We start from the raw sequence: 13813 nt of genomic DNA on the forward strand, positions 1-13813 counted from the left end.
AGTTTCCTACCAGTTATTTCAACATGAGGATATTAAGTTTCCCAGTTTCCCACCAGTTATTTTCACATGAGGATATGCAGTTTCCCACCAGTTATTTCAACATGAGGATATTAAGTTTTTAACCACATATGACGTATGCACAATAACGGCATGAAACCTCATCAGAATCTCAGAAATAATCACGTTAAGCGGTTACATGAAGTCGCACCCCCCTAGTTTCCCAGTTTCCCACCAGTTATTTCAACATGAGGATATGCAGTTTCCCACCAGTTATTTCTACATGAGGATATGCAGTTTCCCAGTACTGCGCATACTATAATTAACTCAGTTTGTGTGACAAATAAAAGCAAACCCACAATAGCAGTCTAGACGTCAGGTGCAATAGTTAGAAGTAATGGAGATATGTATTACAGTTGTGCTCATAAGTTTACATAACTTTAGCATACACATACATTTAAAAATCATCTGATCTTAATGCCTTAATAAAAACCTTTAAGGAACACTTATTTATTTACGATACATTATTCATTCACAAAGAAAATTGCTGTCCTTAAAGGTTGGATTTTTCCTAATTAAGGCATTAAGATCAATTTCCAAAAGTATCATACCTAATTGCAACACTGTCTGCAGAAGCTCTTTCCTTCTTGCTTAAACCACCTTTCTGATGCCTAACATAGATCCTCCCCCATCTGACGTGCAGTGCCAGCCTCTGGCTCCAGGCTGGGACTTGCTGGATGGCACCTAAAAAAATAAAACAGCAATTGCTATACATTATGTTATTGTTGATTAAGATAAAAATCAAACATTAAAAAATAAGTTGGTAAGTCAATCAGGTGTTCAAACAAAAATGATAATTACCTTATGAAGGCACCCTTGCCACCATCACCATCAATGTTAATTATTGATATCAGTTTATTTGTGAGGGTTTCAGTTTCTGTAAATAGAAAATAAGATTTAACTAAATTATGATTATGCTCAGTTTGGCATATATTCAACACATTATTTACATTACCACCAACATAACGGTAAACATGGCTAAACTTCAAAATTCAAGACTATTATTAAAAACGACAATAATGATGATTAGTTCCTGTATTAATGCATTACATTGCACATTTGTCAAACAAATTAGAGTGTGCACAGTGACATAGCCCTCATTCAAAACACACAAACACTTACAGCATGTTGAGGGCAGCAGCCATGGCTTCCAGATATAGTCAAGTAGCGTTAGCAAAACATAGTAGCCAAGTGGGCTAATACTACTATTCTGATTAACATTATTGGTTCTCATATAGTTTGACGTCAATTTCATTTGAAGCCTTGTTCCTTAATTAAATCAACATTGGTTTATCAGTCACCCACGTTTGACAAGTTACAACATGATTGATCCATTGTTACGTTGGCCCACAAGGAAGCTTGTAATGTTAAAATAGTATGAAATTATAGATGCTCAACTTTAACAAGTTTAATAAGCCTTTCTTATGTGTTATGGTTTGTAGCATATAGTATGTATTTATTTTCATTATAGGCTATTGATTGAATTGTTGTTTATTATTGCTATTCTTCTTAATGTAGGCCTACTTCAAATTGTTTAGACTACTGTTAAATTTAACTTTGTATTGTTGTTATGTGGCAACTCCAGCTGAACCGAATTCGTTTTGGCAGACAGCATTGGGGACAAGGGGAAAGCAGATAATTTAAAATGTGGACTTTATTCCTCCAACAGATCTCATGCATATTATACATAAAAAGTAGGCTAGACCTACAGACTATAGCAACTATAAAATCTCAAAGATATCATTGAAATTGAACCATAACCAAAAGAATTAGGTAAGTAGGCTAGCCTTGACCTGAAAAAGGTAGTCTTTACACTGTAAATAGTCTATTTTTGAATGTCCCGAAATTAGATAGAAATCAAACGGCAAATAGCCTCAGTGATGTTTTATGGTACGTTTTGGGCGTAGGGCATGCGTGACTTAATTAGGCAGATCTTGGGCCTAGGCTATCTAATATGATAGCCTAAGCCTATCCAAGGGTGGAGACCTACCCAAAGATATCCAGAAATGGTGTGTGTGACTTGTGATTTGGGTATGCATACCCCTGATATCTCATTGGCATATCAGGAGTCAAAATAAATCAATATTTTCACTGATTCTTAAAAACTCAGGATATGATCAAAGATGCTCCTGATATGCTGCATGTCATAAAAAATATCCGGTCAGTATATCCCCTGATTCAGAGCCTTTTCACCCAGTGTAAGTTCCCCAGTTTCCCACCAGTTATTTCAACATGAGGATATTTAGTTTCCCAGTTTCCCACCAGTTATTTCAACATGAGGATATGTAGTTTCCCACCAGTTATTTCCAAATGAGGATATTAAGTTTCCCAGTTTCCCACCAGTTATTTCAACATGAGGATATTAAGTTTCCCACCAGTTATTTCAACATGAGGATATTTAGTTTCCCAGTTTCCCACCAGTTATTTCCTCGTGAGGATATGCAGTTTCCCAGTTTGCCACCAGTTATTTCAACATGAGGATATTAAGTTTCCCAGTTTCCCACCAGTTATTTCCACATGAGGATATGCAGTTTCCTACCAGTTATTTCCACATGAGGATATTAAGTTTCCCAGTTTCCCACCAGTTATTTCAACATGAGAATATTAAGTTTCCTAGTTTCCCACCAGTTATTTCCATGTGAGGATATGCAGTTTCCCAGTTTCCCACCAGTTATTTCAACATGAGGATATGCAGTTTCCCACCAGTTATTTCAACATGAGGATATTAAGTTTCCCAGTTTCCCACCAGTTATTTCCATGTGAGGATATGCAGTTTCCCACCAGTTATTTCCACATGAGGATGGGGAAATGTTTTTTCCACGTGTATGTTTGTGTACAGTGAGACAAAGTAGTGAGTCTGGTTAAACAAGACTAAGCTTTAGCATTTTCATTCTTCAGATACATGCAGAGACTTGCGGTTTGCCCATAGTTCAAATTAGGCCCAGATATTTCAAATGCCTGCAGTCCAGACATGGAAACAAAACCACGGCTGAAGTGGTTTTGCAAACAAACCAAGACTGTTGAGCAGCTGAAATCCTGACAACAATTCATTCTCAAAACTCCAGTTAAGTTTTGATATAGCACATTGAATGACCTCTGTGTATGAAATGTGCTATATAAATAAACTTGACTTGACTTGACTTGACTTGAGTGTGTTTCACTAATTCACGGATTGGGATAAATGCTGAGACCAAATTTCCCTCACAGGATCAAAAGAGTATATATACTATACTATACTATACTATACTAAGCCTGCTTTTCATACTGGCTGTTGATAGAAAGGGGATTCATGGTCATTATAGGCTACTGTAGGACACCATCTTGAACATTGCAAATGTCTGCTTTTCCATAGATACATTTTTTTTTTTTTTTTTTAAAGAAAAGTCAGATGCAAGTGAGAGAATGTAATGCCACTGAGATGAGGATAGAGAGAGAAAAGGAGAGAGAACCAGATGAAACAGGTGAGAACATGAACAGGTAGTCAAGAAGGCCATAATAATAAACATCTTTATGGCCACATTAATTGCATTTGCCCATATGTATTTACTCAATCTTTTAAAATTGCTCCGTCTTGTTTGCTTTGTGTATTATTATTATTATTATTATTATTATTATTATTATTATTATTATTATATTATTATAAAGGTTTATAACTACTTCCTTACTAAACGTTTGTATGTATGTAAAGAGTGGAGACACAGTGGGTGCAAGACCTGGAAGAAGAGGGCATTTATTCTCAAAAGAGGGCATTTATTCTCAAAAAAGGGCATTTATTCTCAACCACCTCACTAATTACCAATAAAAAAAAGTACATTATATTTAGCCATTTCGTGGATGACTTTGTAATTATGTAAAAAGAAAAAAAATGTTTTACTAAGTAGAAAGAGAGGAGAGCAGGGAGAGTGTTTTGAAGGTGAAAGGGAGCAGACCAGAGAGGAGAGCAGGGAGAGTGTTTTGAAGGTGAAAGGGAGCAGACCAGAGAGGAGCAGGAGGAGCACAGACAGAGGAGAAGGAGGAAGCGTCTGCAGACACGGCTGTTGATTTAGGGCATTGGTTCCCAAAGACTGGGTCGCGACCCACAGGTGGGTCGCAGGAGATTTTATTTGGGTCGCCAGCACAATTTATGTTGTCTAATAGGCCTAACTTATACCATTTAACCAGGAAAGTTATCAGTTTTCTATTAGGATATAGTTTGTTTACCAGTCATGGACCTCTGTGCAATTTTGCACTTAGAATAGCTCTGAAACTGGGGGGCGAACGCGTCGCAGAGGGGACAGCGTGCATCTCACTCGCAAAATGAAATATTTCTGTGGTGCGCCTGCCATGGATCTCGCAGTTGAAAATGCAAGGGACATGAATCAGCACGAACATTAACGGACAGCTGCTTCCGTTGACTAAAATCTAGTTTCCGTGCTGTCAAGCAGACATCCGTGTACTGGACATATTCAATTTGTGTCATAGGCTGTATAGGTTCGAGATGCACTCTTTAAAGTTAACAGCAACTTCCTCACATTCCTTATTATTTCGGATTTAAAAACGCACAACAGTGCATTATATTAGGCTACAATTTAAATTGACATTTTAAAAGCTATTATTTCCTCTCGTTTTCCACTTTGCAAACTATACTAGGCTACAGTAAAGGCACATTATCTTTTGGCTATTGCGCAAAAGCCTCTTGTTCTGATATTTATTCATTTCACATTACAAGCTTGTCACAACATCAATACACAGCCTTAGTATAAGGCCTACAAACAAGCAAATGTTTAACTCCAGAGATAAATGCAGATTCAACTTCCCAAAGAAACCTCCAGAAATAGGCTAATAACGACTTGAGTTATGTGCTATATGCTATTGAAAAGTTTGATAACCTGTGGCCTAAAACAATATGGGTCGCGATGGTCTGTCATTTTTAAAAAGTGGGTCCCCAGAAAAAAAGTTTGGGAAACACTGATTTAGGGGATAAGGACACTGGAAGCTGCCTCAGTACCCTCTACACCAGTGGTTCTCTAACTTTTCACAATGAGTACTGTACCACCTCAGACAACAATTGGCTCTCCAAGTACCACCATTATGACTGGCATAAAATACAATTGTATTGTATTGCCAGTTTCACATATTGTATATTGTACATAGTGTTTTGCGTTGTTTGTTGCTGGCAGGTGCCTTGGAAGCCTCATTAGTCACATGTGCTGGGCTCATTGTCACCAACTTCAGGTTCTGCTCCAGCATCTCTTTCTAATACTTCCCATTTGGAGCCCTGATTGCATGGATGTTTTTGATCCATCATTTCCTTTGCTTGCCATCACAGCTTAGCTTGTAAACCATTTGCTAATGCTCCATACAGTTAAATACAATTAAACATACAATTAAACTAACCTAGTAGGCCTATCGGCTCCTATTGGCTGATATAAAAACGAATATAGGCCTACTTTTTTCATGAAAAATAAAAAATAGTTTAAATTTAACTTCATCGATCGCGTGGTTAAGGATTTTGAATTATTGGAGACTCCTAGAGTACCACTAGGAGTTTGAGAACCACTGCTCTAGACCAGTGTAGCACACAGAAGAGAGCCTTTCAGTCTAAGTGCTTCCAGAGTTTTAATTGGCTAGAATACTCTGTGAGAAGAAATGCTTCATTCTGCTTTGCATGTAGGGTGATCGGCAAGATATTCAAACAGGAGGAATTTGTGATTGGTGGGATAAAAATTGGAAACATGCACTGAACTTGTTTACAGAAACATAAAACCACACAATTGTTATAGTGGAGGTGACACGTATGCTGGGGAAACAGGAAACTCCATTTAGGGGTCACGATGTGACACGTACGCTGGGGAAACTCCATTTAGGGGTCATGATTAATCACTTGAGAGCAACAACAGAGGGATTTTCTTGGTGTGCATGGAGCTCCTGAAAAAGTTTGACCCTTTCTTAAAAAGCTACACTCCTCCAGCAAACACACCCTACCTTTCCTCTGATAGTCAGAATCAAACGATACAGTGTTGTTCACGAGATAACGGCAACTGTTGTTAGAGAGATGAGGGAGTCAAACATGTCTGCCATTATGGCCGACGAGGCCAGGGACGGAAAGACAGAGCAGCGGTCACTGTGCGAAATATGTTTCAGATGCTCTTAGGGAAAGGCTCCTAGCCCTTACAGACTTGACTCATTTAGATGCTGCATCACTCTGTGTGAAATATGTTTCAGATGGTGCTCTTAGGGAAAGGCTCCTAGCCCTTACAGACTTGACTCATTTAGATGCTGCATCACTCTGTGTGAAATATGTTTCAGATGGTGCTCTTAGGGAAAGGCTCCTAGCCCTTACAGACTTGACTCATTTAGATGCTGCATCACTCTGTGTGAAATATGTTTCAGATGGTGCTCTTAGGGAAAGGCTCCTAGCCCTTACAGACTTGACTCATTTAGATGCTGCATCACTCTGTGTGAAATATGTTTCAGATGGTGCTCTTAGGGAAAGGCTCCTAGCCCTTACAGACTTGACTCATTTAGATGCTGCATCACTCTGTGTGAAATATGTTTCAGATGGTGCTCTTAGGGAAAGGCTCCTAGCCCTTACAGACTTGACTCATTTAGATGCTGCATCACTCTGTGTGAAATATGTTTCAGATGGTGCTCTTAGGGAAAGGCTCCTAGCCCTTACAGACTTGACTCATTTAGATGCTGCATCACTCTGTGTGAAATATGTTTCAGATGGTGCTCTTAGGGAAAGGCTCCTAGCCCTTACAGACTTGACTCATTTAGATGCTGCATCACTCTGTGTGAAATATGTTTCAGATGGTGCTCTTAGGGAAAGGCTCCTAGCCCTTACAGACTTGACTCATTTAGATGCTGCATCACTCTGTGTGAAATATGTTTCAGATGGTGCTCTTAGGGAAAGGCTCCTAGCCCTTACAGACTTGACTCATTTAGATGCTGCATCACTCTGTGTGAAATATGTTTCAGATGCTCTTAGGGAAAGGCTCCTAGCCCTTACAGACTTGACTCATTTAGATGCTGCATCACTCTGTGTGAAATATGTTTCAGATGGTGCTCTTAGGGAAAGGCTCCTAGCCCTTACAGACTTGACTCATTTAGATGCTGCATCACTCTGTGTGAAATATGTTTCAGATGGTGCTCTTAGGGAAAGGCTCCTAGCCCTTACAGACTTGACTCATTTAGATGCTGCATCACTCTGTGTGAAATATGTTTCAGATGGTGCTCTTAGGGAAAGGCTCCTAGCCCTTACAGACTTGACTCATTTAGATGCTGCATCACTCTGTGTGAAATATGTTTCAGATGGTGCTCTTAGGGAAAGGCTCCTAGCCCTTACAGACTTGACTCATTTAGATGCTGCATCACTCTGTGTGAAATATGTTTCAGATGGTGCTCTTAGGGAAAGGCTCCTAGCCCTTACAGACTTGACTCATTTACAGTAGATGCTGCATCACTCTGTGTGAAATATGTTTCAGATGGTGCTCTTAGGGAAAGGCTCCTAGCCCTTACAGACTTGACTCATTTAGATGCTGCATCACTCTGTGTGAAATATGTTTCAGATGGTGCTCTTAGGGTAAGGCTCCTAGCCCTTACAGACTTGACTCATTTAGATGCTGCATCACTCTGTGTGAAATATGTTTCAGATGGTGCTCTTAGGGAAAGGCTCCTAGCCCTTACAGACTTGACTCATTTAGATGCTGCATCACTCTGTGTGAAATATGTTTCAGATGGTGCTCTTAGGGAAAGGCTCCTAGCCCTTACAGACTTGACTCATTTAGATGCTGCATCACTCTGTGTGAAATATGTTTCAGATGGTGCTCTTAGGGAAAGGCTCCTAGCCCTTACAGACTTGACTCATTTAGATGCTGCATCACTCTGTGTGAAATATATGTTTCAGATGGTGCTCTTAGGGAAAGGCTCCTAGCCCTTACAGACTTGACTCATTTAGATGCTGCATCACTCTGTGTGAAATATGTTTCAGATGGTGCTCTTAGGGTAAGGCTCCTAGCCCTTACAGACTTGACTCATTTAGATGCTGCATCACTCTGTGTGAAATATGTTTCAGATGGTGCTCTTAGGGAAAGGCTCCTAGCCCTTACAGACTTGACTCATTTAGATGCTGCATCACTCTGTGTGAAATATGTTTCAGATGGTGCTCTTAGGGAAAGGCTCCTAGCCCTTACAGACTTGACTCATTTAGATGCTGCATCACTCTGTGTGAAATATGTTTCAGATGGTGCTCTTAGGGAAAGGCTCCTAGCCCTTACAGACTTGACTCATTTAGATGCTGCATCAATATGTACTACATTTGAGCATCAGTTGTTGGTGCATGATATTGATGACGCCCTGATTGCGCAGATCTGAATCAAGTCGAATGAGCCTATTGTGCTTACAAGCATCCATCAACATCACCTCTCCTGGAGACCAGCACTATGAGATCCTACACTGCCATCTAGTGTTCATACTGAAACCATGCTTCACCCAGCGAGGGCAAGACTTTAGGTTGGTAAACAGAACATTCCATGGCTGCATCTACAGTAGATGTTCTGTCCTGTTACCTTGACATCGCTGTAAGACATCATCAAGACACTCACGGAGAATCCCACTCTACTTAGACTTAAAGGAGGGCTGGTGATATTAGGCTCATTCCACTTAATGCTGCGCTGATCTTGTCAGGGTGAATGTGATGCACGCTGGACTTAACACTTAACACGTCACATGTTTGCATTGTGCAGATGTCCAGAGTGACTGGTGTCAGGCTGATAAGTTGTCGTTGCCTAAATTTACCTGATGAATGTCTAAGATCGAAACTAATTTTTCTAAATAAATAATTGCTTGCGAAATGGTCAGTGTGCGGGATTCTTTCTAAGCTCCTGAAAATTTGTGAATTATATGTATGAAATGAATATAAAAGTCATAAATGTGTCAAAATTAACTGTGCACGATATTTAATAGCTTTTGCCCCATATGGAAAATGCATATTATTTAATGAGGTTTTATCACTGAAAACGATTATTTCTGAAATATTTGGCCAAAGTTAAGATGTGGGAAAACTGGTGGTCATCAAGGGAAAACAGCGCTGTTGCATTGCGACATGTTCTCTCGTTCGTTTGAAATCTCTGATTGACCACCTGTTCGAGGGATTTGCGACAGCCTTTCCAAGCTGTTTAAAATGTTTGTCGCATATCAGTGTTCAACAGAATTATTTTTAAAAACGGAGGGGATATTGGCTATCAGTTTTTTCCTAATAGCCTACCCTACTACGTATCTCTTAGATTGCGCTAATGAGTGTTGTAGGCTAGAAGTTATTGACGGCACTAACTTTTACAAAAGACCAGAAAACAATGTTGAGGCATTTGTGGAGAAGAAGGATGGTTCGTGTGTTTTCTTCCTACACCTCACGGTAAGCTATTTCGTTGCTCTGATTGGTTAGGTCTATCCAATTGAGTGCAGAGGCATTCCCCGCCCCCTGCATCGGTTGAAACACGCCCATAATTATGTCCCAATGGAGCAGTATCAGACTCATATTCTGACTAGAATTGAGTATGACTACGTCAGGCTAGTACTTTATAACTCAATTATTTATCTACGTTCATCAGCTGGCAAATAAGACTAGCTAATCAGCAATTGGAATGGTTCTTTGTGGCCTGAGTGAAGTGATTCAAGCTACATTAAATGTTAATGTGTGTGGGGGCAAATAGACACAATTGGCTTGTTTTATTAGTAAAAAGGGTTGTCACCTGTAGATATACATTGTAAAATGATAAACCACAAATTTATAATTTAAAGCAAATTGTTGTGCTTGACCCTTGGCTATGGGTCGTGATATTATTAGACATTATCTGATAAGTGGACTTATGTTGTATTCTAGGCCTACTTGTTGTTTTTAATCACATTGGGAGTGTAAAATATCACACACACACACACACATACTGTATACATGTACACACAGACACACACACACACACATCTAGAGCTGGGCCTGCATCCTATGCATTTTACCCACCATACATTGCTTTAAGCCAGCACTAGCAGCTACCTTAATCCCAGCATGCATTGCCACATGAAGATGAACGCAACCAACTTGTTTCATTTGTGCTTACAAGCATGCATCAACATCACCTCTCCTGGAGACCAGCACTATGAGATCCTACACTGCCCTCTAGTGTTCATAGTGAAACCATGCTTCCCCAGCGAGGGCAAGACTGGAGGCTGGTACTAGTGAGTGCATGATGGCTGCAGCTGGATTTCCTGTCCTGTGACCTGGATGTAAAGTGAAGAGTTCATAAGGGGAGAATCCCAGGGTCATTCCAAGTCAATTCAACCAACCAGGGCCCACACACTTAGGTCTCAACAAATTCTGAAAAAAATTACCAGGTGTACCTATGTTACCCAGGAGACACGCTGTAAAATTACTTTTATGTAAGATCAATACTTTCCAAGATACAGCCAGTTTTAAGGGGGGGGGGGGGGGGGGTCGATGATTTTGTTTGGCCTCTTTTTTTTTTGTCAAAGTGAACAGGGTGGTTATAATCACATTTGATTCTTTAAATGCAATAATGCGATAGACCATCTTTTTCAATAGTTCAATTTGAACTTGGCTTGGAAACAGATTCTTCATCAGAACATCCTTCATGTAACCTGAGAGAACCAGACGAACCTGTTGAGATTTGAGAAGTGGTCTGGTGTTACCACAATCAACTGACATTCACCACATATCTTTAGCCTACATTATGATAATGATAAATAATCTGGTTTTGTATTCGGCAGTGAAAATGTTTTAGATTTGTGAACAGAGAATGAATAATAGTATTATTGCATACATTTGAACAGTTGCAAAGTTATGAAAATAGGTAAAATGTTTTTGTTGGATGTAAGGAACTAAAGGTCTCTTCAAGTCCTATGCCGACCAAAGGATGTACCCTATTAATGGCCTAATAAACATTATGTTACATTAAAAAGGAAAAATACTTGTGTTTCTGAATACTAAAGTATTTTTAAAAGCAAGTACTTTTGACTTATCAACTTTCACTTGTATTGGAGTAATACAACCCCAAAACAGAAAAAGGATGTTGTGTAAAATGGAAATAAAAACAAAATATGATAATATACAAGTCTCGTAAAACCCATATATAGCAGCAAAAAGGACATAGACAACAGGAACTGAGGAGAACATTTGTTAGAGTTTTGAGAATGAAATGCTGTCACATTACTCCCCAATACAAGATTTCAGGAGTTGCTTAACAGCATGGGGTATTCTTAGTCATGTTTTTCATTCCATTATGCATCTAATTTGACAAATCTGGACTGCAGACAGGCCATTTTAGCACCTGGACTCTTCCTCTATGGAGAAATACTATTTAAATATGTGCAGAATTCATTTTGCTATTGTTTTCCTGAAATATTCAAGGTCTTCCCTGGAATAGCCATTGCCTGGATGGCAGTATATGTTGCTCAAAACTTGTATACTGTACATCATTCAGAATTGATTGTACTTTGCCAAATGTGAAAGATGCCCATGCTGTAGGCACTAATGCTCCTCCACACCATCATAGATGTTGGGTTTGGAACTGAGCACTAAAACAAGTTGGATAGGTTGGATACCTGGATAGGCCCTCTCCTCTTTAGCCCAGATGAGTCCATGATTTCCAAAAAGAATGGCACATTTTTATTGGTCTAACCACAGGACCTTTTTCCATATTACCTCAGTCAATTTTAAACAAGCTCAGGCCCAGATAAGACTGGACAAACTGCACACATAGACAATGGTTATCAGAGGTTTTCCTGAGCCCATACAATGACAGGTCTGGAAACAGGTCAGATGCAGTGCCATCTGAGATCCAAAGGACCACGGGCATCCAATTTGTTTTTCAGCTCTTTCCGTGGTTTGCAAATATTTCTCTGGATTCTCTGAATGTTTTAATAATATTATTTCCTGTAGATGATGAACTCCCCAAATACTTCACAATTTCATGTTAAGAAGCATTAATATTACATTGTTTCATCATTTGTGTACACAGGTTTACTCAGAGTGATAAATACCCCTACATCTTTACTTCTAAGAGACCCTGCCTCTCTGGGATGCTCTTTTTCATACCCAATCGTGTTGCCAGTTACCCTAATTATTTTTAAAACATTCCTCCTTTTGCTTTCTTTTATCATTACACAACTTTTCCAGCATTTTGTTACCCCCGCCCCAACTTTTTTTGAAACATGTTGCTGGTATCAAATTCAAAGTTAACATAATATTTTCCATGACATAGTCAAATTTGGCATTTTAAACATTTGATATGTTGTCTGTGTCCTTTTTGCAACTAAATATGAGTTTAAGAGATTTGCAAATTATTGCATTCTGTTTTTATTCACATTTTACACAACGTCCCAACTTTTTCTATGTTGGGGTTGTATTTGACAGTGTATCTATACTTTAACAAGTAAAGGAATTGTGTACTTCGTCCACCTCTGGCTTTAGCAGGTAATCCACTTTGCGGTGCAGTTTGCACTAATTGTTTTGAGAAATGCACCAACTGCTGTGCAAACATTAGGCCTGATGATTATTTCAGAAACGCCTCCTCAGATCTGAAATGCAGCAGCCCTTGTGGGGTAGTATAAGGAGGCTATAGCCGACATTTGACAGTTGCAGCCCTGACGAAAGCACAATACATCAGTTAAAGCCCGAACAATAGCCAACAGAGACAAGGTGTTGTGGGCCAAATGTTGTGATGTTATAGCCCAGATCCAGTGATTTTGTCAAGAGATGTTTGTTGCGCTAGCCAGCGGCTTTGGTTCTGAGTAGCCTACCAATGCTGTTCTCTCGGCTTGTCATCTCGCTGACATCACGCCGTTGATAATCCGACAGCCTAGGCAACTTTATAGGCTACTGTCTGTGAGCGATCCACCGTTCCGAGACATGAAAGCGCCTCTCTGAAGTAAGGGATAGACCTAACGTCTGCCGCGCATCGATACAAAATCCGATGAGATCTTTTATGTTAATAGGCTACGGTACACAAAGCACACTGTCTAATGTCTGCTTTGTGGTAATAGCCATGCTTCAGCTACGTTAACGATAACGTTAGCTTGGTCTACTCCGGAGTCACTCCGTGGCTATGTACGGGAGCAAGCCACAGTAGGATTAAATCTGATCCCATGTTTTTACATGTCCCCGTTCAGAAAGCAGAGTAAACTTAGAAATAATAAACGTCACTTCAAAACGGCTCTCCTTTCCACTGCGAAGGGTAACTGAGCAGACCCACGTCGCCATGTTGGCTCGTGCTTTGTAACTACGTGCGCACTAGATGCGGCGCGCCCTCTGCTGGTTCGCAGTAAAGAGCCAAAATGGCGGCAGAATGGTCCTGATGCTGAGGGATGCTAAAAGAGGTGCTGCAGAGAGCTTTACGGATCTAAAGGAGAGCAGCAACTCTTCCATTGGCTCAGTCTCTGTGGCGCAATGGAATAGCGCGCTGGACTTCTAATCCAGAGGCTCCGGGTTCGAGTCCCGGCAGAGATGTGTTGCCATGGCTACTGCACAAATGTGCAGAATTTTTTGTACAGTAATCATAATTTGCGTCGGCTACACCTCACATAATTGTCGGTTTAATAGCCTTTAGCCTAGGTTATACCATGTTTAGCCTTTAGCCTAGGTTATAGCATGTTTTCATGTGAAGCTAGCCTAAACATTAAAACCGGTCAAAATTGAAATGAATACTATCCTACATTTTGCACTAATAGGCTAATGTTAGTGTAGCCTACATATGATCTGTCAGTA

At 39.9% G+C, this 13813-nt stretch overlaps 1 long non-coding RNA gene and 1 other non-coding gene across 2 annotated transcripts; one reads left to right on the forward strand and one right to left on the reverse strand.

The window, feature by feature from the left end:
• Nucleotides 1-583: 583 nt before the first annotated feature.
• Nucleotides 584-1212, reverse strand: LOC121689851. The gene is made up of 3 exons (XR_006024888.1): nucleotides 1180-1212; nucleotides 859-934; nucleotides 584-741 (listed from the first exon to the last, which is right to left on the reverse strand). It is a non-coding gene; the product is annotated as an uncharacterized LOC121689851 (long non-coding RNA).
• Nucleotides 1213-13481: 12269 nt separating this feature from the next.
• On the forward strand, nucleotides 13482-13555 carry trnar-ucu. Its single transcript has one exon. It is a non-coding gene; the product is annotated as a tRNA-Arg (tRNA).
• The last annotated feature ends 258 nt before the right edge of the window (nucleotides 13556-13813 follow it).

Source organism: Alosa sapidissima, chromosome 18 (assembly GCF_018492685.1).
Source record: "Alosa sapidissima isolate fAloSap1 chromosome 18, fAloSap1.pri, whole genome shotgun sequence".
NCBI lineage: Eukaryota > Metazoa > Chordata > Actinopteri > Clupeiformes > Clupeidae > Alosa > Alosa sapidissima.